The following is a 26,036-nucleotide window of genomic DNA, read 5'->3' as shown; positions in this document are numbered from 1 at the left end:
TTGTGTTCTGTGGAGTGAATCTTCTAAATGCTTTCTCTCCATTCCTCCATTTTCCATTCTGCATCTTCTTTGTCCAGGGGTCTCATTTATAAACATTGCACACGCACAAAACGAGACTGAAAACGTGTGTACACCACTTTCAACACAAAGGTTGTGATTTATTGAAAACAAACTCGATGGGAGAAAGTGCGCACCTGTAAGTAAACTCAGCGCCCTGCGTACTGGACCATTTAGATAGCACGCTAAATGGTCCTGAGTTTAGCGGGTGGTGCATCAGTAATAATAATCCGTGGGGAAACGAGGTGCTCCATATGTAGTTAAATTAAGTAAACGAAGCATTGAGGCAAATAAGTTTTTGTATTAGAATCACTCGAGTTACTCGAAGTTCAGTTCCAACTCTAATGAATTCTTACTAATGAAATGTATTTACAATCCTACACTTATTACCATCATTATCATAGATAATAATCCTGGTGTAGATGATTTACACACACACACACACACACACACACACACACACTGTATATATAAATACCATATCTATTTGATTAAAGAGAAATCTTCCCTGCAGTCTGGAGCTGAAGGAGTGTGTTTACAGTCTTGGGAAAGATTTAACAAATTTTCGTAAAAAATTATTTTATAATAATATTTATTTAAATAAAGAAATTTAAAAATATATGACAGTGCCTATAACGACTACAGAATGATTAATTGTGCAGCTCTTGTTAGTTAGAGAACACACACACATATAGACACACAAACACACACGTTATCAAAAGTGCAGGAAAGGAAAACTTCCTGGATCATGGAGCTGGAAAGGGAGTGTGTTGACAGTCTTAGGGTGGATTTCATCTTTTTTTTTCTTTCTAAATAATATTTTAAAAATCTCTAAATAATATAAATATAACATTTTATTATAAAATATTATACATATATTTTTCATTTCTAAATAATATATGTACAATTTAACAAATATTTAAGTCTAAAAGTATACAACTAAAACCAGTAGAGTATAAAAGAATGACTAAAGAATTGTGATTTTTTATTTTAACGAGCCCTAGTTATAGAACACACACACACACACACACACACACACACGCGGGCGCGAGGACGAATAAAAATGAAAAAAAAAACAAAACAAAAAAACACGTCTATTACACACACGCATATACACACACACACACACACACGCACACGCACACACACACACACACACACACACACTTACCTTGAGCTGAATGTGCTTCAGTGTCCAAATCGGAGCCGGTAAATCCAAAAACTTCCCATTGACTGACTGTGTGTGTGTGTGTGTGTGTGTGCGTGCGTGCGCCTGGTCGCGCGTATGCGCGAGCGTTCCCGGTCTTTGTGACTCAGTTGTCTCTCTGTCTCGGGCTCATACACTCACACACACTCACACACACACACACACACACACACACACACACACACTCAGCCCGGTCAGTAAAACCCCTGCACATCCCACACCGCAGTCCGGTTCCGGTGGAAGTTATATCCCCCGGCAGTGTGAAATCCTTCCCGCGGGCTAGACGGCGCGGCGGTCCCGGTGAGCACGCGCTGCTCCGCGCTCCGAAAACCGCTCGCGTGCGCGCGCCGGTCCTCACGACTTCCTTCCTTCCGCTGATACACGAGAGAGAAAAGAAAACCACTGTAACGGAGCCCTAACATAGGCATCCGAGATAACGGTTTGGAAACCTGGAGACACCCTATCCACACACACACACACACACACACACACACACACACACACACACACACACACACTTGTTTTTATGCTTTAGGTAGGGGGATTCCTGTCAGATTGCTACACAATAAGGGCCAACCTTTCCTATGATCCTACAAACCTAATCAAACCCATCAAACGACAAATATTTTGCTATAAAATTTCAAACAAGACACAGTGGTTCCTTGTGGGGACTTTTCAGGTCTTGAGTATTTCTGGGGTCTGCCAAAGACACAATCGTTTTTTAGTCATTGTGGGAATCCAATCTAAACACACTTGAATAGGGAAATGAACGCGTCACCATGGTAATCGAGGTCATCCCTAAACACCTGAGATACCTGTTTGGAAACCTGTGGATAACTGGCATTCGACCTGGAGTCCACGCTAATAAATGTTAAATCACAAATAATTTTTTGTTAAAAAGATAAACATGGGTGCAAGCATCAAAGATGAAATAAAAAATAAAAAAAAAAAACTATTACACTAAAGTTCTAATAACTTGAAGCTGGTGTTCGTGTAAATTGTCCACCTGATAGTAAAAGGAAAATTCATGAAACTTTCAATCTATTAAATTAAAGACTACTGTGAACAGCATCATAAACTGTCATTTTAATTGTAAAAATATGTTTGTTCTTCTTCTGCTCCCATTAGGGGCGCCACAGCGGATCATCCGTCTCCATACCCCCCTGTCCTCTACATCTGTCTCTTTCACACCAACTACCTGCATGTCTTCCCTCACCACATCCATAAACCTCCTCCTTGGTCTTCCTCTTTTCCTCCTTCCTGGTGTCTCCATCCTCAGCATTCTCCTACTGATATACCCCATGTCCCTCCTCTGCACATGTCCAAACCATCTCAATCTCACCTCCCTCACCTTGACTCCAAAACGTCCTACATGCGCTGTCCCTCTAATAAACTCATTTCTAATCCTGTCCATCCTCATCACTCCCAACAAACATTTCAACATCTTCAGCTCTGCTACCTCCAGCTCCACCTCCTGTCTTTTACTCAATGCCACTGTCTCTAATCCATACAACATCTCAGGTCTCACCACAGTCCTATAAACTTTCCCTTTCACTCTCACAGATACTCTTCTATCACAAATCACTCCTGCTGTCACTCTTCTCCACCCACTCCACCCTGCCTGCACTCTTTTCTTCACTTCTCTAACACACTCTCCATTACTTTACACTGTTGACTCCAGATACCTGCATCCTGTCTAGATTATATAGAAACACACACACACACACACACACACACACACACACACACACACACACTATATATATAAATACCTTATCTACTTAATGGAAGGGAAACTTTCCCTGCATTCTGGAGAAGGAGTGTGTTCACAGTCTCAGGGTAGATTTCTTCTAGAAACTTCAGGAATTTGGTTATTTCCTAATAATAAATATTTATATAAATAAAAGTATAAATATATATATAACAGTGACCAAAAAAGTATAAACAACTACATAATGATTGAATGTGCTTCTGAGTCCTAGTTAGAGAACACACACACACACACACACACACACACACACACACACACACACACACACACTGTATATAAATACTTTACACACTCCTTATGCTCTCCTGCACTTCCTCATTCCACCACCACGTCTCTTTGTCCTCACTCTCCCCCTCTTCTTCTTCACCTCCAAAATTATCCTACAGACCTCCATCTGATGCTGTCTAGCTACACTGTCCCCTGCAACACCTTACAGTCTCCAATCTCCTTCAGGTTGCATCTCCTACATAGCACATAGTCCACCTGTGTGCACCTTCCTCCACTCTTATACGTCACCATATGCTCCTCCTTCTTCTTAAAATACGTGTTCACCACTGCCATTTCCATCCTTTTAGCAAAATCTACCACCATCTGCCCTTCCACATTCCTCTTCTTAAAACCATACCTACCATCACCTTCTCATCACCTCTGTTCCCTTCACCTACATGCACCAATCACCAATCGTTCATTCCTACGTTCACCTTCTACACTTCATCTAATTCACCTCAGAATTTTTTTTCTCCTTCATCTCACAACCCACTTGTGGAGCATAAGCACTGATGACATTTATCATCATCCCTTCAACTTCCAGCTTCACGTTCATCACCCTATCAGAAACTCTCTTCACCTCCACTACACTCTTACTGTACTCTTCCTTCAGAATCCCCCCTACACCATTTCTCTTTCCATCCACACCATGATAGAACAGTTTAAACACCTCCAATGTTTCTGCTCTTACTCCCTTTCCACTTGGTCTCCTGAACACACAACATCTCTACCTTTCTCCTCTCCATCATATCAGCTCCCTCTCTCCCTTTACCAAGTCAAGTCAAGAAGCTTTTATTGTCATTTCAACCATATATAGCTGATGCAGTACGCAGTGAAATGAAACAACGTTCCTCCTGAACCCAGGTGCTACATAACACAACATAAAACAACAGTCACAGAACAGAAGAACACAGAGCCAGGAACTAAGATCCTCACCACATAAAGTGCATGTGTGCAACTGGTGCAAACAGTGCAAAAGACAACACAGGACAGTGCAAGACAACACAGGACAGTGCAGGACAATACACAATACACAAAATATAAAAATAAAAACAGCAATAGCTCCGCCAGTAAAACCTGTCGTGACAGGATAAGGTGCACAGTAGCAGAAAAATGTAAACAGAATTGTGCAATTCTACAATAGCAGCAATCAAAATAAAGTGAACAGTGACCAAAGGATTTGGACAGAATATTGTGCAAAGAGAGCAAGTCCCGGAAGATCAGCAACAAACGGCATGTACACATTTTGCGATAATGAAAGGTTAATGGTGCTGAAACCTGGGTGTGTGAAGTGTATGTGTGTTGAGTCCGGTTGTACAGATCAGTCACTCAGTTGTGTGTAAGTGTGTGTGTGAGAGAGAGTTCAGTTCAGATGTTTGTTCAGGAGCCTGACGGCTTGCGGGAAAAAACTGTTGCACAGTCTTGATGTGACGGCCTGAATGCTTCGGAACCGTTTTACTGATGGTAGGAGGGTGAAGTATGTGTGTGACGGGTGTGTGTGGTCGTCCACAATGCTGTTTGCTTTGCGGATGCAGCGTGTACAGTCATAGTACCAACATTTAAAGTACCAACCTGAACCTCTACTCTCCTTCAATTCTCCTTTCCCTGCTGTCTCTGTAGACGTCTTCCTCCTCTCCTTCTCCTCCTTCAGCCAACAGTAGCCCAATTTACACCGGTACCCTGTTGGATAAAGATACCTGTGGTGGTCGTTGGTAACCCGGGCCTCGACCGATCCGTATTAATTTCTGATTCCTGATCCGCACATTTGATTTGGTACATGTTTTTACGCTGGATGTCCTTCATAACACAACCCTCGACATTTATCCGGACTCGAGACCGACTCTAAGAGTGACCTGACCTGTGCAACACTAATGACTGGGTTACAAAATGGAAAGAAAAAGGAAAGACAGGAAACACAGACAGGTGAGGAGAGGAGCAGTGATCGCTCCTGTGATCAAAAGTGTAACACTCAATAGTGTAACTATAACAGGACAAAAATTCCCCGTCTTGCAATTAGTGGGGACATGTGCAGACATGCCGTTGAGACAAATTGTCCACCTCAGCACGATGTCTTGTTGATTGTTTACCCATAACCGCACCACACTGAGGGCTTTATTCCTTTGTCGATGCTGGACTTCAACACACACACACACACACACACACACACACACACAGTATATATGTACACACACCAGCAACCAGGGGTTGGGTGGTGTCCCCTTTTAGGTGGCACATTTTTTCGGCCATATAATGAAAAGAAGAATGTCATTAGGGACATCAGGTAGAATATGTACATTCACACACACACACACACACACACACACACACACACACACACACACACACACAGTCATTTGTCTCCACAGTAGCACATTCACAGTATCCCCTGCCAATAAATCAGTAGTGCGTCTCAGACAAACAGCCTGTTATTCAGCCACAGGGGCACCCAGTCTATAATAACACACACACACACACACACACACACACACACACACACAAATGGGTCATGCTAAATGTATAACAGCTGCAATAAAAAAATACTATCATGCTAATAGAGTTATTAGTCACCTTTACTGTGTGTGTGTGTGTGTGTGTGTGTGTGTGTGTGTGTGTGTGTGTGCGTGAGTGTGTGTGTGTACACGTGCATCAATGGTAAAAAAAAAAGAGCAGTTTGAATGAAAGACAAGAGATGGATGCTCTGATGCTGCCCTCTCTACTGTCATGGTAACTGAACATTCTTCTCAGCCAATCAGATGTGCTTTTGGTGTGACATCATCGTGAACAGGAAGTCGCTCATTCCTACTTCCTGTTGAACTGAAACACAAAAACGATTGTCCAGATCTTTTTACTATCGCATTATACCTTCTCCTTTGGGAATACTAGCTTCCTGCTCCATGCTAATACAGCAATGAATCTTCTCCCACATGTAGTTGGTATTGTGGAGTGGGCGGGGCCAGTTTTAGGTGAGACTTCAACTGCTTTGAATAACTAGCAAGGGAAATCAGAACGACGGTACCTGATATAATGAGCGAAAGCCAACGCAGTCAGAGCAAATGAGGGCGGCTAATCTGTTGTTCCCAAGCTAGCACTGAGAGCAAAGCCTAAACTTGAGAAATCCTTGAGATCCCCAGAGTTTACTGACCTTCCCTCCAAGTAACATCTTTCTTAGCTAGCGTTAACGTATTCTGATCAAAACACTTATTTTTGATGTAGGTGAGGTAAGGAGGCCTCGGCGATCATTCATCTGTTTGGGTTGGAGTTCTATAGGAGGAGATCTTCCACTTCATATCAATGTAAAACAGATCTTTATGGAGCAGGTTTTGTAAACAGGGGCCTTATCATGCAGGGACAGGTTTGGGTCTCCTAGTGCACATGAAGGGAAAATTTCCTGCTACAAAATCTATAGACGTCTGATACAATTGTATGTCTCCAATTCGAAGAAACACATCTGGTATTGCATTTCATGAACCTTGGGAAATCCTTCTTCATTAAATTCACCAGTCCTGAAGCCTGAGATGCAGCTCCAACTTGTCTACCATGACTGATGAGTGTCTTCACCATTTCCGAAAGACATTTCTATTATGCCTGATGAGCATCCCAATCATGTCTGATGAGTGTCTTCACAATAAACATCTCCACCATGACTGAAAATCATCTCCACTATGTCTGATAGGTGTCTCCATCTTGTCTGAGGAGTGTATACACCCTGTCTGAGGAACATTTAGACAATGTCTCAAGGGCATCCCCAAGATGTCTGAGGATCAACACATTGCAATCATAACCAATTATTGTGTCCACCATTGCTGAGGAGCATATCCACCATGTCTGTGAAGCATCTTCACCATATCCTAGGATTATCCCCACTAAGCCCAATCAGAATCTCCACCATGTTTAAGGAATATCTTCATTATCTCTGAGGAGCACCTTCACTATTCACTTCCACCATTTCTGAGATGCAGCCTTGTATGACAACCTTGTATAAGAAGTGTCTCCACCTTGTCTGATGTGCAATTTTATCATGACTGATGAGTGTCTCCACCAAGTCTCTATTATGCCTGATGAGCATCTCCATCATGCATCTCCACCGTGCACAATGAGCATATCCACTATATCTGAGGGCATCTAGACCATGCCATATGATTATCCCCATTTGTCCAATGAGCATCTCCACTGTGTTTGTGCAATATCTCCACTATGTCCGAAGAACATCTCCACCATGGATGATGAGCATATCCACCATGTCTGAGGAGCAACTCCACCATGGATGATAAGCATATCCACAAGGTCTGAGGAGCAACTCCACCATCTCCTAGGATAATCCCCATTATGTCCAATGAGCATCTCCACTGTGTTTGAGGAATATTTCCACTATGTCTGAGGAAAGTCTCCACCATACATCTCCACCATATCTGAGGAATGTCCCCAACCTGCATTTCCACCATGTCTAAGGAGCATCTGCACCATGTCTGAAGGAAATTTCTTTGCTCTATCAGTCTGAATGAGTTTAGAGCCTGGGGGAAGCAGTGAGTCTGTTTAATTTATCCTCTTTATTAACACAGAGCATCTTCTCCAGACGATTCGTCTGCACTGAATATAAAACAACATGACACAAACCCACGAGTGCTGCGTGCTGAGAGAGAAATCAATACATGGCACAGAGATCGATGTATATTTACAGCAGTGTTACAGCTTCAGGGGAAAATCTCACAGGGTTCCTCAGTGTCAGATATTTAGACATGATATGGAGTTCACTATGTCCAGATTATCACACGTTTACAGAGACGGTCATTATGCAGGGACGGACGGTCGGACGGACGGGCGGACGGACGGACGGATGCTTCAAATATGTTATGATTTCCATAGCAAAAACAAATTATCATGATAAGGGTCCAAGTCTTCAAAAGTGTCATTAACCGAGTCTTCACCAGTTTTTCATAATCAGTGTCCGATCCTTCACCAGTTTCATGATCGAGGTCCAAACCTTCAAAAGTGTCATGATCAGGGTCCCAAGTCTTTACCAGTGTCATGATCAGGGTCTGAATCTTCACCAGTGTCATGATTAGGGTCCAATTCTTCACCAGTGTCATGATTTCGGTCCAAGCATTCACCAGTTTCATGATCAGTGTCCGAGCCTTCACCAGGTTTATGATCAGGGTACAAGCCTTTACCACTTTGATGATCATAGTCTAAACCTGAAACATTTTCATGATTAGGGTAGAAGCATTCATCAGGTACATGATCAGGGTCCAAACCTTCAAAAGTGTAACAATCAGGGTTTGAGCATTTACCAGTCCATTGTCAGGATCCGAACCTTCACTAGAGTCATGATCATGGTCTGAGTCTTCAAAAATATCTACTCAGTCCTGTATGTATATATAATGAGTAATATCTTCACCATGTGTTCAGTCATCTGTTGTTTTGACACACAGCTCAGTAAACTCACTGGCGGACCACAGACGATAACAGCAGCTGCTTATTTTTACATTTTAGACTTTTAAAGACCCTGTGGAAACCCTGAAACAACTACTTTCCATCAACTTACTGATGCTCACGTGTTTAATCTGCTAATTCAATCAAAGTTAGCTTAGTGCTAAACAAACATCGAGGCAGCCATGTTTTTTCGGCAGCCATTCATGATGTAGGTGAGGGTGCAGTCAGCATTCACATTCATTTGTTCAGCAGGGTTCAGAGCTCTATAGCAGGAGATCTTCCAGATATCCATGTAAAGCAGATCTTCATGGATCTGGCTTTGTACACAGGATTGTGCATTGTCATGCTGGAATAGGTTTTGGATCTCCTAGTTCACATGAACGGAAAGTTTCTTGCTAGCGCATCCGAAGGTGTTTGATACAATCCTGTGCGCCAACTTTGTGCAAACAGTGTGGAGAAACTAGTGTGAGAAAGGTCAGGTGTCCCAATATTTTTGCCACATAGTGTAGGATGTTTGGTATTTAGTGGTTAGTGAATGATGTGTGTCTCCACCTTCTCTTAGGAGTGTCTTCACCAAGTCTAAGAACATCTCCACCTTGTCTAAGGGGCATCCCCACCATGCCTGATTAGTGTGTCCACCATGTCTGAGGAACATCTCTATTATGCCTGATGGGCAACTCCATTAGGCATCTCCACCATCTCCAATGTTTGTCTGCACCTTGTCTGAGGAGTGTCTTCACCAAAAACATCTGGACTATACTTGAGAGGCATCTTCACCATGTCTGATGAGTGTCTCCACCAAGTCTTAGAACATCTCTACCATCTCTAAATGGTTTGTCCACATTTGTAGCTCAAACAGAATGAAAATGACAAGAAAAACTTGGGTCCTTCCTCTTCCCTTGTGGGTCAGATTCAGCATCTCTTTCAACTAAGTGGTTGAGGATTAAGGGCCTTGCTCAGGGGCCCAGCAATATCAGCTAAGTGGTGCATCATAATAAGTTTTTGGCATGAGTTTCTCTCAACCATTTATGGTTTGAGTGTGTTCCAGATCGAGGTGTCAGTGTGGGTTGACACTGAGGTGATTAATAGTTTGATGTGTCCCAGACAGTGTCTGAGCCTTCACAAGTTTCACGATCAGGATCTGAGCCTCCATCCAAATAATGATCTAGGGTCCAAATCTTTAACTGAGTTATGACCAGGCTTTAACAGTGTCATGATCAGTGTCCTAGTTTTTAATAGTGCCTAGATCGAGGTCACAGAGGAGAACAATGGTGCCCCAGGCTGGTCATGCCCCGGTATTGTCAGAAGAACCTTATGGCTGGAAAGTTAAAACCACAAACTGGACTAAAGAAGCTCTTGGCTGGATGGAGAAAGTCCCAGATTGTAGGATAGATGCTGAAGGGTAGATGAAAGAACTTCCAAAAAAGAGGATGCCTCAAGATAAATGACCCATCCTTCCATCCATCTATTTCCTTTTTCTATAGAGAAATGTATGTTAGATGATAGACATGCTCTGTTGAAAAGAGAATGTACCCAAACTTCGGTGTGATGGTGAAAGCTCCACACTGCATGCCAGAAGCCTCATACACAATCTGCTGAGAGAAAGCTCCAGAATAGACAAAATAAGGAGGCTCCAGATGTGATGAAAGGCAGGCAGAAGAATACCCCCACCGACATCACCCACCCCACCCTACCCCCTGGGCTGGATGGCCCTCGATTGGACAGAGGAGCTGAAGATCAGACCTGGATCTGTTGAGTGAAGTTCTGAATTATTTCTCCTCATTATATTCATGTGCACGAGTTCAAACTGGCTGTGTGTGAGTGTGTGTGTGTGTGTGTGTGTGTGTGTGTGTGTGTGTGTGTGTGTGTGTGTGTGTGTGTTTTGTAAGGCCATCAGAAGGACGATCGTAACGCTGGGGTAATTGAAGACGAATGCTGAGAAGGACGAACTACGGAAAATGGACCACAATGCAGGAGAAATCTAATGAGCTCTTACTGGAGACATTTTCCCTCTGCACGTCTGAGTTCTGTACGTGTTTTTTAGAGAGCAGACAGACGTCTGGAGTGATGTCTATCATGGAACGACCTGCCCAGTCACCACACCTCAATCCTACTGAACTGCTCTGGGATGAAGAAGATAACTCCACCTAGTGAAGAACATCTCTGGTGAGTTTTACAAGATACACAGCAAAGAGTTCCACCTGAACGTTTGGAGAAACGCAGTGCTCGGATGCTGAGAGTGTGGAAATCTGTTCTTCATGATAAGGGTGGATTTTTCACTGAGAATAAAGTGGAACATCTGGACAAAGGGAAACTTCAGACAGTTACATAGAAACAAAAGGAACATGCAGGTGTCCCTCAAAAACCATCAACTCTCAGTGATTCCACACTTTTCACAGGAACATTTTTATATAAAATACCAGAAGTAGAAATCAAAGTCGTGTCGGATGTAAAAGTTCACACAAATTTACATCTTTTTCATGGACACCAGATTTATAAATCAATCAATCAATCAATCAATCAAAAGATTAATCAAAACAATCAGTTCATATTAGTGATGATCCTTCAATCATCTTTTATCACATATAAAAGATTTATTTTTTGCTAGATGTGGTCTTTCTATCTTTTAATTTTTCTGTTCTTTCATCCTTTTTTCTTTCTTTTCGTCCATCCGTTCTTCCTTCTTTTATTTTTGTCGATCTGTTCTTTTTTCTTTCTTTCTTTCTTTCTTTCTTTCTTTCTTTCTTTCTTTCTTTCTTTCTTTCTATCTGTTCATATTAATTATTAATCTCGATTGTACAGTGGGTCAGAAACCATCAAAGGGTTGTTAAGTCGTGTGACCATGACTGTGTAAATCCACCAAAAGTATTAGGACACCTGACTTCTTCACCCACAAACTTTCAGGAACACAACTGTACAGGACGTCTTTGGATGCAGGAGCATGACATTTTGCCTTGACTTGACACTGAAGTAGTGTTTAATAGTCAGGTGTGTTTGTGTGTGTGTGTGTGTGTGTGTGTGTGGGTGTGTGTTTGGCTTTCCATTCCCTCGCTTTCCCTTTTTTATACCAGCTGGTATTTTTTTTAGCCAACACAATAAAAACTCCATCTGAGTGTTGTAATAAGCAGAGTGAGGTAACACACACACACACACACACACACACACACACACACACACACACACAAACACACACGACTATTAAACACTACTACAGGTCACTAACACTGTAGAATTCAGAATTCTCGCCTCATTTTCACATATATTTGTATACGTATAAATTTAATTAAAGAGTGTGTGTGTGTGTGTGTGTGTGTGTGTGTGTGTGTGTGTGTGTGTGTGTGTGTAATTACCTGGCCTGTTTCTATGGAAACAGCTTAGGTGGTGTGTGGACGTCTAACAAGCTGAAACCCGTCACTTTCAATCAGCCCTTGGGAGAAGTGTGTGTGTGTGTGTGTGTGTGTGTGTGTGTGTGTGTGTGTGTGTGTGTGTGTGTGTGTGAGTGTCGCCTTCCTAAAATTTTGCAATGTCCAAGTTGTACATTCAGTATTTTTCTGAATTTGCCGGTGCTGAACAAAATATAGCATCCTGCATAGCGGGGACATTTCACACACACACACACACACACACACACACACACACACACACACACACACACACACACACACACATACACACACACACAGTGTGTTGTTACAGGGCATTTGGCAGATAAATGAAAACAGGAGCTGATTTTATTCTCTGCTGCCAGAAAAGCCATTTTACAGCATTAACCTGTAGCTGACCTGCTACACACACACACACACACACACACACACACACACACACACACACACACACACACTAGAACAAACCCTCAAGGACAGACCATGTATATTGTGTGTGTGTGTGTGTGTGTGTGTGTGTGTGTTGTGTGTGTGTGTGTGTGTGTGTGTGTGTGTGTGTGTGGACAAAATCCTTTGTCGCATTGCCTTCAGTGTGATGTGCAGTGAGAATTCACAAAAGCTTCTGGAGTGTTTCCGAAAATATCTTCATTACCTTCATCTACAGAGCTTTCTGTTTCTCTTCTTTTTTTTATCTTCCTTTCTTACTTTCTTTCTTTCTTTTTTGATGGTAGAATATTTATTTATTTATTTATTTATTTATTTTATCGAGGGATAGACTTTTTTCTCTTTTCTCTTTTTTATCCACCTCACTTCCTCCACATTCTATTTCTTGCAGCTGTTTCTCTTCATCTCCTCGGGATGTGTTTGAGGTTTGTGAATGATCAGTGATGGTTCAGCGTCTCATCACGCATCAATTCAGTGAGATGTTTCTCCTCAGCTGGAAGCTTCAGACGCTGGATCCGATCCACTCTGCGTCTGAAAGCGGATCTTTCACTGCTCTTTTTTAATAATGTGATGTAGATTAGCTGCTGAATGCCTCATTCCACTAATCTGCAGCATCGACGACGACGACGCACTCGGGTTTCATCTGCGCTCAATTCACTGCCAGACGTCCAGACACACACACACACACACACACACACACACAGAGAGAGAGAGAGAGAGAGAGAGAGAGAGAGGATACGAACAGAGAGAAAGAGCAGTAACGTAGACAAGAAGAGAGGAAGATGAGAAGGGACGAGGGTGAGAAGATAAGAGGGTGAGAAGAGGTGTAGATGAACAGGGAGAAAGTTTAGAGGAAGACATGCAGTGAAAGGTGAGATAAGAACAGAGTGAGAAGAAATTTAGATAAGGAAAGAGGAAGATGAGAAGAGAGGAATATAAGCAGAAAAGAAGGAGGAGGAACAAAAGAAACCTGCACAAAGCGACTAAAGAAAAATGAGCAGTAAAGAAGACTATCAGAGAGGAAGAACAGAAAAGAGGCAGAGGAAGAGAAAAGGAAGGAGGAACACTTCGTAAGGAAAATAAACTGTGAAAATGATGAACATTTTTCACCTTTTAATTTTCCTTACTTTCTGTTTTTGTCCTACATTTTTTCACTCTTTTCTTTTCTTTCCTTTTTCTTTTTCTTATTTCTTTCTGGGTTTCCTGTATTCTCTTTTACCTTCTTTTCTCTTTATTTCCATTTATTCTTTATCTTTTCTAATATCAGTTCTTTGAGGAGTGTTTCAGACCTTTACATTTTTAAAACAGTTATTACAGATCGTACACCTTTTTCACTTAATCTCTACCTGTCTGTCTGCTCGTCCATCCTGTCTGCTTGCCCCCCCTCCTGTCTGTCTGCCCCCCTTCCTGTCTGTCTGCTCATCCATCTTGTCTGTCTGTCTGTCTGTCTGTCTGTCTGTCTGTCTGTCTGTCTGTCTGTCACTCATCTTGCCTGTCTGCCTGTATGTCTGTCTCCATTCCCGCTTGTTTGTAATCCCTGTCTGTCTATCAGTCTGCTTGTCTGTTTTGCTCTCTATGTATGTTCCACAGAAATTAGAATGTAGTTGATGGTGTGATTATTACTTGTTTATAGTAGGTATGAGAGTCTGGCAGTGGAGGCGTGTTCCAGCACCAGCTATGGATGAAAAGAAGGCAGATTTGAGACCCAATTCCTCTTCCAGCATTACCCATACAGCATCCATGCACTTGAAGAACTCCAGGAAGATCTCTGAAAATTTGCAGAGGGTCCCCTTTATAATCTCCATTTGTGCCATAGTTGGAGATGTGATGGCATGCATACGTTTTGGAGTGTCTGTTAGCCCTCAGAATGCTCCTGTACAAGAGCTGTCCCAACTGCTGCTGCTTATTGTGCAGATTGTGCACTTGGTGTTGGTTTGATGGAGGATTGTGAGGGTCACAATCCTCCTAGCAGGAAAGGCTTTCATGACAGTTTTTTTTTACAAAGTCTTCAAATCTGGGGTTTTGAAACTGGCTTGTGAGGTCATTTTTTACTTTTTCAGCCCATCCCAAAAAATTTACATATCTCCTGAAACATAGCCATCAGTAGCTTGCAGGTTTCTTCCCTTTGAAAGTCATGCTTTGTCAACCAGCTACATGAAAATGACATTAAAAAATAGACTGACAGGAACATGGCCCAGCTGAGAATCCTCACCTGCAGGTTTGACCTGCTTGCTCCTCTCAGTCCAGAGAGATTATAGTATTCAGTATGGAATTTGGTATGATTTGTCTGTAGCTGCTCTCACTGAGGCGTCCTGGTGTCTGCAAGATCACTTCTGTTTATAACAACTTATTATCAGTGAGTGCTATTTTTATCTAATGTGTGCAGATGTTTGGGGAACACAACAGGCAGGAAAAGGAAAGGGCTCGAGACTGACGGTCATCTGATGAGTCATTGTTTGGGATATTTTTGTGCTAAGAGGAACAGAGTTATTATATCACCCAAAAGAAGAAAATAAACACACCAAATGTTCTTGTTTTCCTTTTTCATCTTTTCTAATTGCATTTTATAATTTTTAGATTTGATTTCTAAGATTTTGATTTTGATTGGAACATATAACAATCCCAAACAGAGAGTGGAAACATGGGAACAAAGAATAGAGGTGGAGAAAGGAGTGGACTAAAAACAAAACCATGGTGCGAACAAAAATATATAAAGTATGAAGTGGACTGGGACCTGCAGTTCCCAGACAGGGGAAATCTGTAGCATTCCTAGTAGCACAACTGGGTTAGCTACAAAAATCAGAATCTAAAGAGCTGAAATTGAACTTGTTAACATGTACAACTTTCATCTGTACCTGACCCCCACTGTAACTTTCATCTGTACCTGACCCCTACTGTACCTTTCATCTGTACCTGACCCCTACTGTACCTGAACCCTAATGTACCTTTCATCTGTACCTGAACCCTACTGTACCTGACCCCTACTGTACTTTTCATCTGTACCTGACCTTTACTATACCTGACCTCTACTGTACCTTTCATCTGTACCTGACCCCTACTATACCTGACCCCTACTGTACCTTTTATCTGTACCTGACCCCTACTGTACCTGACCCCCACTGTACTTTTCATCTGTACCTGACCTTTACTATACCTGACCCCTACTGTACATTTCATCTGTACCTGACCCCTACTGTACCCGACCCCTACTGTACCCGACCCCTACTGTATCTGACCCCTGCTGTAACTTTAATCTGTACCTGACCCATACTGTACCTGACCCTTACTGAACTTTTCATCTAAACCTGACCTTTACTATACCTGTCCCCTACTGTAAGTTTCATCTGTACCCGACCCCTACTGTACTCGACCCCTAATGTATCTGACCCCTGCTGTAACTTTCATCTGTACCTGACCCCTACTGTACCTGACCCTTACTGTACCTTTCATCTGTACCTGACCGCTACTGTACCTGACCCCTACTGTACTTTTCATCTGTACCTGACCCCTACTGTGCCTGACCCCTACTGTACTTTTCATCTGTACCTGACCCCTACTGTGCCTGACCCCTACTGTACTTTTCATCTGTACCTGACCTTTACTATACCTGACCCCTACTGTACCTTTTATGTGTACCCGACCCCTATTGTACTTGACCCCTACTGTACCTTTCATTTGTACCTGACCCCTACTGTACCTGACCCCACTTTATATCTGTACTTGACCCGTACCGTTCATCTGTACCTGACCCCTACTGTACCTTTCATCTGTACCTGACACCTACTGTACCTGACACCTACCATTTATCTATTGTTTGGAAATGTCCAGGTCCAACCAGGGCTAACTCTGACATCTGCAACTACCTGAAGATGTCCAGGTCCTGATGGTGTTCAATGATCCAACCCTGAGAAAGTCCAAATGTATTAGTTTATTATTATTTTATATAATAAAAATGTATTATTTAGGTTCTAATGAGTAGGTCCACTACAATTATACATTTGTAAAGTGTCATACACCTGTTTGTTGAGCATTTGTTATAGCATGTCCTAGCACATGTGGGAGCTGTTCCAGTTTAGAAGAGATTTTCTAGAATTAATGGACTTTCCTGAAGTTCATACCTTTTAAAAAGTCCCAAAGTTTTTCAAATCTTAGGGCATATGAAATAATTTGTTAATTTTTGTTCAAGTTCATTTGAAAAGGACATGATGTTTATTAGGCAAGCGTTAACTAAAGCGAAGCAAAGAAGTTAGCACCTCCATCTTAGCAGCAAGACCACCGAGATAAGGGTTGTGTAAGCAGCTTGTGTAGGAGAGGCGTTGTGGCTTTCAGTCCCACGCTGCAGTTTTTGTCACTCTGTAACTCTGCAAAAAAAAAAATCACTTGGCATAATTTTCAGAAAAACCCAGCGAGCTCATAGCAGAGGGAGGAAAGTAGGACGAAGATTTAGGACAAAGCCAACAGTTGAGGCTCCTCGAGCCAGGAGGCTTTTCTATAAACAGATTCTGATGGCTTGGTGCCAACGCAAAAGCAGAAGGAAACCAAGCAGCGATTTGCACTTCCTGTGTGCAGTTCTTTATTTCCTGAGATGATTTAGAAAATTTAAGTACAGCACTTTCAGTGGTTAGTGTTCGGTTTGTGGCAAGATTTTTACAAATTTTCCCAGTCAAACCAGTATTCAAAAAAGTAAATTAAGTCTTTATTTTTTATAAAGTTATAGCAAAAGAACGTCTCCAAAATGTGTCACACTTCAGCTGCATTTTCAGCTTTGATGCTTCTTGCTCGGAAACTGGGGTCAGAGCGCAGGATCGGCCATGAAACGGCACCCCTGGGCACAGAGGGTTAAGGGCCTTGCTGAAGAGCCCAAGAGTGTCAGCTTGGCAAAGCCGGGGCTTGAACCCCTGACCTTCCGATCAGTAACCCAGCACCTTAACCACTGAGCTACCACTCCCCAGAAACTAGAAGACCAACAAACCAGTTAACACCCCAGTAAGAGGACAGGAGAAGGGATACAGTTCCGGATCCCCCCAAAAGAAAATGACAACTGCTTCAGGACTAAAGAACAGAAACCAAAGCACATAGACAGATAAATCAGGTATGTAATACTAAATAGAAACGTCCAGGCAGTCCAGGGTCCTGCTGTAGTCTGAGGATCTTGCAGAAGAAACATAAACAAAATTAGGTGAAAAGACAAATGACAGTACTAGAGCGTGATGTAGTGAGCTCAATCAGGAATATCCTACTGGGTAGAGCTGTCCAGGACCTGCTGTAGTCTGGTGAACCCACACCACAGAGATAGACCCTCGTGGATCTGCAGTGGCTCTCAGTAGGCATAGAGAAATAACATTTTAATTTATTCCAAAATGCAAATTTAGTAAAAGTATGAAAATAATTCAAGTTCTCATTCAAGGATCTTATTCGGGAAGAGGGCGAAGTCCGCAGGAGTAGTGTGGGTGCAGAAGTAAGATCATCTTGCTTTCAGTAAGGAACTCATGTGTAAGGAGGAGCTTGGTGACAGGGTGTGCACGTAATCAGAATCGTAGACGTGGTAAGGCACATGGACAGAATAGTGCCAGATGTACAGCTCCCGATCTACATAGGACAATGTCTGTTGGCACACTGACTTATGAAGGTTGGTGCTTCCTCTGACTCTGTGTGCAGCCTCGTGCTGCCACCTGTTGGCATGCTACAAAACTAGTCTTTCAGTATTAAGACTTTAGGTATTAGACCAAGCACTTTATTAATATCAACCTGTCATACATGTTACAGCTGAATTGTTTAGGTAGCAGATTAGTAGTTAATCCATTGAACATTGGATCTGAAGGTCATGCGTTCAAATACCAGCAACACCAAGCTGCCACTCCTGGGCCTATGAGCTAACCCCATAGCTGCTCGATTGTATGAACGAGATAAATGTGAGATCTGCAGAAATTGGTTAGTGTGTCCCGAACATCATCTGATGTAACATACTAGGTAAAGCTTTTACTTTTTCTGAGCCTTTTTATGCAGTTCAGTTATAAAACAAAAATTCAACCACTGAGATGATCAGGAAATCGTATCACTCAACAATATGAGTTTGGAAAAAACCTAAGAGGGTTTTTACACATGCAAAATCTTTCACTTCTGTCCTTCCATAATGCGTCTTTTATGTCAGGGAGTAAAAAATATTGTGAAATATATGTTTTCGGATAATGGAAATGTCCAAATGCTGGATTGATGGATTTAAGTTTTCAAACAGAACTTTGTGGAAAAAATGAGCGTCTGAGTTTGGACATTTGAAAAAAAGAAAAAAAAAAAAGAATAAAAATCGTGTTTACAGCAAACCAAATTGTCCTGTTCCTCGACACGGCTGGCTTTTTTTCATGTCCAGCCTAAAGCAGAAAAAGGGGGTGAGTGCAGCTGCCTGAGCAGACTTTGGGGCTCGAGGGCGTTAGACATCTATCCCAGAGCGTGAGCGGCAGGTGTGTTGACTTTCCGAGTCTCAGAGTTTTAATGACATGTTTTTTACAATCGTAGACCAGCTCTCACCAGCCCACTAACCTCCCTGAAGAAAGCAACAACTACTTTCCTGTCGACCACAAATGTCAGCAGCTGGATAGCGTGATGTGAACGGGAGCGGCTGTAGAGCGTTTAAAGAAAACTTTTTGCTCGGGGTGATTTATGGACAATCAAACCGAGTGTTGATGAGGCCAAGAGAAATAGAGAAAAAGTGACCAACATGAATTCAGTCACACTTTATGGATAAAAATAACGTTTTTCCACGTGTTGTGGGGCACCATTAATTAAAACACCACAGGTAGCCTAGCAGGATACGGTGTATCACAACGCTGTATCACTCATGAGATACAGATGGCTGTTAATAAAATAACACTCCAAGTCATGATACTGCAATCTAGTTAGGAATAAAGCCAAGCAGTGGGTCTGGGGATCAGCAAACACGAACCATACAGACATAACGGCAATTAAGAACTACAGGCAAAAAAAGCTAAAAGTTTCAGCAAGTGCAATATGAAGCAATTTTGTAAAGATGTTACACTTCAAATCAGAAGGTTGTGAGTTTAAATCCCAGCACCACCACTGCTGGGGCTTTTGTCACACCAAAATATTTTTTTTTTTTTCCGTTTGCTGTAGAATATACTTTTCTTTGCTTTAAATGTGCCCTAAGACTGCACCATTACTGTAATAGTGAATGGAAGGTCTGTAGGGCCCTCAAACAAGGCCCTTAACCCCCCTCTGTGCTCCAAGGGTGCTGTACCTTGTATGACGCTATCTCCTCCACCTTCTCCACCTCTTTCTCTAAATCCACAAACACACAATGCAACTCCTTCTGTCCTTCTCTATACTTCTCCATCAACATTTTCAAAGCAAATAATGCATCTGTGGTGCTCTTCCTCAGGCATCTTCTCACCTTCCAAAATCTTGTTGAACAATCTGGTTAAAAACTCCACTGCATCTCTACTAAACATCTCCATGCTTCGACAGGTATGTCATCTGGTCCAACAGACTCTCCACTCTTCATCCTTTTAATCGCTGCTCTCACGTCCTCCTTACTAATCCTATCCACTTCCTGCTTCACATCTCCACACCATCCAACCTTCTCTCTCTCTCATTTTCTTAATACATTAGCTTGTCAAAATACTACCTATTTGACCTCTTCCCCGAATCTCACACTACAATCTTCCTCCTTCAGTTTCCTCCATCTTATTCTTCTTTCAGTCCTCACTCTCCTCCTCTTCTTCTTCACCTCCAAAACCATCCTACAGACCACCACCCGATGCTGTTTAGCTCCACTGTTCCCTGCCAACACCTTACAGTCTCCAATCTCCTTCAGGTTGCATCTCCTGCATAGAACATAGTCCACCTGTGTGCACCTTCCTCCACTCTTATACGTCACCCTATGATCATCCTTCTTCTTAAAATACATGTTCAACACTGCCATTTCCATCCTTTTAGGAAAATCCACCACCATCTGCCCTTCCACATTCCTCTCCTTAAAACCATAGCTACCATCACCTCCTCATCACCTCTGTTCCCTTCACCTACATGCCCATTACAGTCTGCACCAATCACCAATCTTTCATTCCTAGTTTACCATCTACCACTTCATCTAACTAAGGAATTTGTCCTTGTCCTCCATCTCACAATCCACTTGTGGAGCATAAGCACTGATGACATTTATCATCACACATGAAACTTCCAGCTTCACGATCATCACCCTATCAGAAACTCTCTTCACCTCCACTACACTCTTACTGTACTCTTCCTTCAGAATCCCCCCTACACCATTTCTCTTTCCATCCACACCATGATAGAACAGTTTAAACACCTCCAATGTTCCTGCTCTTACTCCCTTTCCACTTGGTCTCCTGAACACACAACATCTCTACCTTTCTCCTCTCCATCATATCAGCTCCCTCTCTCCCTTTACCAGTTTAAAGTACCAACCTGAACCTCCACTTCTCCTTTCCCTGCTGTCTCTGTAGACGTCTTCCTCCTCTCCTTCTCCTCCTTCGGCCAACAGTAGCCCAATTTCCACCGGAACCATGTGGTTGTCGTTGGTAACCTGGGCCTCGACCGATCGGGTATGAAATTCTGATTCGCAACCCTCCCTGTTTATTCGGGCTTGGGACCGGCACTAAAAGATTTTATTTTGGGTAAATCAGTGTGGTGGAAGAGGAAATAAAAAAGAATAATCAACAATGCAACCCTGAAGATTGGTGCTTTGTAAAAAACAGTTGATTGTATATTATTTTTATAGTATTAGGCTGTGCATTGCATTAACAAAAAGACAGGAGGCGAAGCTGGAGGGGGAGGAGTTAAAGGTGCGATTTTCATTGGGAGTTACGAGGATGAACAGGGAAAGAAATTAGAAGTTTATTAGAGGGACCTTGCAGGTAGGATGTTTTGTGTCACATATGTACAAGTATTAACATGAATGGCATTTGGCAGACGCCTTATCCAGAGCAACCTACAACTGAGCAGGGGGAGTTAAGGGCCTTGCTCTAGGGCCCAGCAGAGGCAGTTTTGGTGGTGGTGGCATTTGAACTTGTGACCTTCTGATCCAAAGTCCAATGCCTTAACTACTGAGCTACAACCTCCTCACAATGATCTGACATACATTTATATAACCATGAACTCCAAACATGAACATGTACGCAATATATGTGTTTTGCATATATTGCTATATATCAGATTTCTGTAAGGGAGTGTTTTATTTCATGAAAAAAACTATTTGTTTCACAGAAGAAATTCCTCCAACTCTTTTTTTGAGCCCTGTAGTGTCTGTACTTCATTGTTCATCCTCACTCCAGTGCTTGAAGCCCTTGTTTTTTTTACTCCTGCACTGTTATTCCACCAGAGATCTATTTTTTTGTAGAAACGTGACTCCTACGCTAATCCGCTCAGCCGTTCCTTTAGGATTTGGCATGTTATAATGCAGCAAGGAGCCGGGTTTGGTTCCTCGCTTCGTCTTTACTAAACACTGGAGTTGGCTGGAAGGTCGACAAGATTGGTGAGACAGTGGAGACCAGTTCTGATAACCAGCTCACTTTAAATCCTCATGATTGTTTAGCCACATGGCCTGGTTAGGAGAATTCTCTCTTTTTAGGTAGATAAACCATTAATAACACGAGTCTGCAGTTTGCCTGATTGCGTAGTGCTGCTGTCTGTGGGGCCTGATGTGGTCCCCTGTTGCTCATGGTCATTAATTCAAGGATTCAATGTTCTGAGATGCTTTTCTGCTCACCAGGAATGGATAGAGTTTTAGTAGCTTTTAAATCAGATTAGAAATCCATGAAGATTGACTTTTGGTGCCACATAGATGAGGATTAAGTTCCCTTTAGAGTCTCGTTCATCTCAAGGTTTCTTCCTCGCACCATGTCAGGGAGTTGTTCCTTGTCGTAGGAACAAACTTGTAGGCGGTAATCTCAAGACAAGTGCACACTGTGTGATTTTGGCTATGATTTGGTCGTAAAATATGTAGTCTTCAATTGCTGGTTTGTTTGATTAACAGCCGTTTCGTTGCAGTATCCAGCATCTCACACTTAAGAGCACGTTCTCTTTGGGTCTTTCAAGGTTTCGTCCTCATTCCATCTCAAGGAGTTTTTCCTTCACCACATCACCCCTGGCTTCTACGTTTATTCATTTCAAATTTCTATCCTGAGCCGATATATCTTCTGCTGAACCTGCTTTGTGTCACTGTCCACAGTGTTACTGCACTATTCATATTGAAACTGAATTGAAATTGAATTGACACCAGCCTGACCTTTTCTCCTCCAACTGCTGCTTTTCACGCCGCTCGAACCAAATCCCAGATGATCAGCATTCTTGGAAAAAACTGCAAGAAGCAGCGGACAAGCCGAAGTCACTGAGAGCAAACTTTTGCTTCGTTGCTTTGGTTTGATGTGAACATTAACATCAGCTTTATGTGAGTTTGGTTTTCAGAAAGCAGGTAGTTGAGTAAAAGTAAAGACCTGTTCGGTAAAATGTGACTGCAGTAAAAAACTGGTCCAACATGATAATGGCGCACAAAGTCAGCTCCATGAAGATTCATGGGTCGGTGTGAAAGATCTCCTGCTATAGAGCCCCAACCCTATTGAACATTGGATGTTCTCACCTGAATGAATAATCCAATAATCCACAAAATCTAGTGGAACATCTACTCAGAAGAGTGGAGATCATTATAAGAGCAAATGAAGACTAATTGTGGAATGGGATGTGCAAGAAGAAGAACATAGCAATCTTTTGGTCAGGTGTCCACAAAGTGGTGGTCATATAATGTAGAACACACCAGGCTGTGCTTGGATTCTGCAGTGTGTTTCTTAAGAACAGACCCAGTGCTTCCACAGAGCATCTAGTTTCCTTGGCTGGAGGAACTTGTTTATTTGTGTGAATGCAGATGTTGAGCTGCTTTTAGGAGGCGTTACTGTTTAGGCTGAAGTTAAATGCGTGCGGTGTGTCTCCAGAGCATTCTCTCACACAGGACGGAAAGGTCGTACCAGGCCAACAGCAGAGGCTCGTCTCTCTCTCTCACACACACACACACACACACACACACACACACACACTTATCATTGACTCCTAACAGGAAGACCAACACCATCCTGGATTCCTGTGAGCATGGTAGGGTTCCTGAACTTGGTTTATGGAGCTGTTTGATACCAGAGGGAGAAAATGTCTCAGAAAATAGGGACTTGATGTGGAATGGGGACCAAACTTATGGGCACGTGCCCTCAAACGCTTGTGTTTCAGCTTTAGAAGGTTTCCTGCTGTGTGTTTCTGAGCTCAGGAGGACAGACCCAGACCTTCTACTGAGTGTCTCCTTTCCTTGGCTGGAGAAATGCCAAAGAATATATGCCCTCTAATGGTAACTACATACACCACAGAGTAAACCGAAGAGGAACAACTAAAGGAACCCATATGTTCACCAAAAATTAATCAAATCCAGAATTTGATGAAGTTTTATCTCCCACACCACTCCACTGCTCCTCACCTCCACCAGCTTCTTCTACCACTGCTCTACTCATCCCTCCATCATCCACCACTGTTCCACTGATCCCATCACCAGTTTCTTTCACCACTGCTCTACTCATCCCTCTATCATCTATTTAAAAGTAAAATTCTTCAAATAGGAAAGTTGAGGAGAGTCAAGAGCTAAGTGAATGTGGGTGGGGCTTCCACAAGGTCTATTAATATAAAAAATCTTCATTCGTTTTTCTCTAGAATTTTTCTTTCTTTTTCTTTCTTTTTTTCTTCCACTAGTCGAAATTGCTCGGACCATCTAACAAATGTGTGATATGAGTGAGTTTAATAGAGGAGCACGAAAAAACAAGACACCAAACAAAGGACTTACGACTTATGAGCATCGGAGACAAATGCCTTCGAGTCTCGTCTGGAACATCGCTATTAGGAGGTGACAAACTCATATTTTTCCAATTCAGGAGCGTCGATGTGGATTTGATGCGTCCGACAGTCCATAATATTAGAGTTAAGTTTTACGTTTTGATTCTGTAAAAAGAAATTAAATTCTGGCTGTGAAGAAAAAAACAAACACTGAAGATGTTTTCTTGTTTTTGTGACCAAAAGCACTTAAACACACACGCACATACAAAGCACACACACACACACACACACACACACACACACACACACACACACACACACAGCGTCTTTATGGTAATCACCACCTCCAGACTCATACACATGAACTTCCAAGAAGGACTTGAAGGCGGTGTTATGGTTTTGTAAAAAGAGAAGCTGAATTACACACAGCTGAGAGAAAAAGCCACCAAGTGGCTTCAAGAAGAAAGTGTAGGAACAGCAGGAGCACATCTGCACTCATAAACAATCAAAGATCAAAGTCAGTAAACAGAAAACGAACGACTGAAGGAACCCAAATGTTACCAATAAACAAGGCTTCCACACCATTCTACTGCTATTCCCCCTCCATCAGCTCTGCTCCACTCATCCCTCCATCATCTACCGCTGCTCCACTCATCCCTCCATCCTCTACTGCTGCTCCACTCATCCCTCCATCCTCTACCGCTGCTCCGCTCATCCCTCCATCCTCTACCGCTGCTCCACTCATCCCACGCTGCTCCACTCATCCCTCCATCCTCTACCTCTGCTCCTCTCACCCCTTCATCATCTACCGCTGCTCTGCTCATCCCTCCATCATCTACCGCTGCTCCACTCATCCCTCCATCATCTACCACTGCTCTACTCATCCCTCCATCCTCTACCGCTGCTCCACTCATCCCTCCATTATTTACCTCTGCTCCACTCATCCCTCCATCCTCTACCGCTGCTCCGCACATCCCTCCATCCTCTACCGCTGCTCTGTTTATCCCTCCATCCTCTACCGCTGCTCCGCTCATCCCTCTATCATCTACCTTTGCATCGCTCATCCCTACATCCTCTACCTCTGCTCCTCTCATCCCTCAATCCTCTACCACTGCTCTGCTCATCCCTCCATCATCTACCTTTGCTCCTCTCATCCCTCTATCCTCTACCACTGCTCCGCTCATCCCTCTATCCTCTACCACTGCTCCGCTCATCCCTCCATCATCTACCGCTGCTCGCTCATCCCTCCATCCTCTACCGCTGCTCCCCTTATCCCTCCATCATCTACCGCTGCTCCCCTTATCCCTCCATCATCTACCGCTGCTCCACTCATCCCTCCATCATCTACCGCTGCTTCGCTCATCCCTCCATCATCTACCGCTGCTCCGCTCATCCCTCCATCATCTACCTCTGCTTCGCTCATCCCTCCATCATCTACCGCTGCTTCGCTCATCCCTCCATCATCTACCGCTGCTCTGCTCATCCCTCCATCCTCTACCTCTGCTCCTCTCATCCACTCCATGTAATGTAGGATGCATTTTTTTTCTTTACAGACTAAGTCTGATATTTCAGATTGTTTTGGTCTACTAAACTGTTAAATAAATATAACTTATGTTAAGCAACTTCCACCAAAGTTCTT

At 42.8% G+C, this 26,036-nt stretch overlaps 1 protein-coding gene across 9 annotated transcripts in view; it reads right to left on the bottom strand.

The window, feature by feature from the left end:
- Nucleotides 1-1,718, bottom strand: part of chst15 (carbohydrate (N-acetylgalactosamine 4-sulfate 6-O) sulfotransferase 15) — a 68,655-nt gene extending 66,937 nt beyond the window's left edge. For 4 of the 9 annotated variants that reach the window (XM_046853986.1, XM_046853987.1, XM_046853984.1 and 1 more), the window contains exon 1: nucleotides 1,229-1,717. The gene's annotated coding sequence lies outside the window, so the exon portion shown is untranslated. Of the gene's footprint in view, nucleotides 1-1,228 lie in introns of all 9 variants that reach the window. The other 5 variants (XM_046853979.1, XM_046853980.1, XM_046853977.1 and 2 more) reach the window with 3 other exon arrangements.
- Between the last annotated feature and the right edge of the window lie 24,318 nt (nucleotides 1,719-26,036).

Source organism: Silurus meridionalis, chromosome 7 (assembly GCF_014805685.1).
Source record: "Silurus meridionalis isolate SWU-2019-XX chromosome 7, ASM1480568v1, whole genome shotgun sequence".
NCBI lineage: Eukaryota > Metazoa > Chordata > Actinopteri > Siluriformes > Siluridae > Silurus > Silurus meridionalis.
Note: the sequence above shows the minus strand (reverse complement) of the source record. Positions and strands in the feature narration are given on the sequence as shown.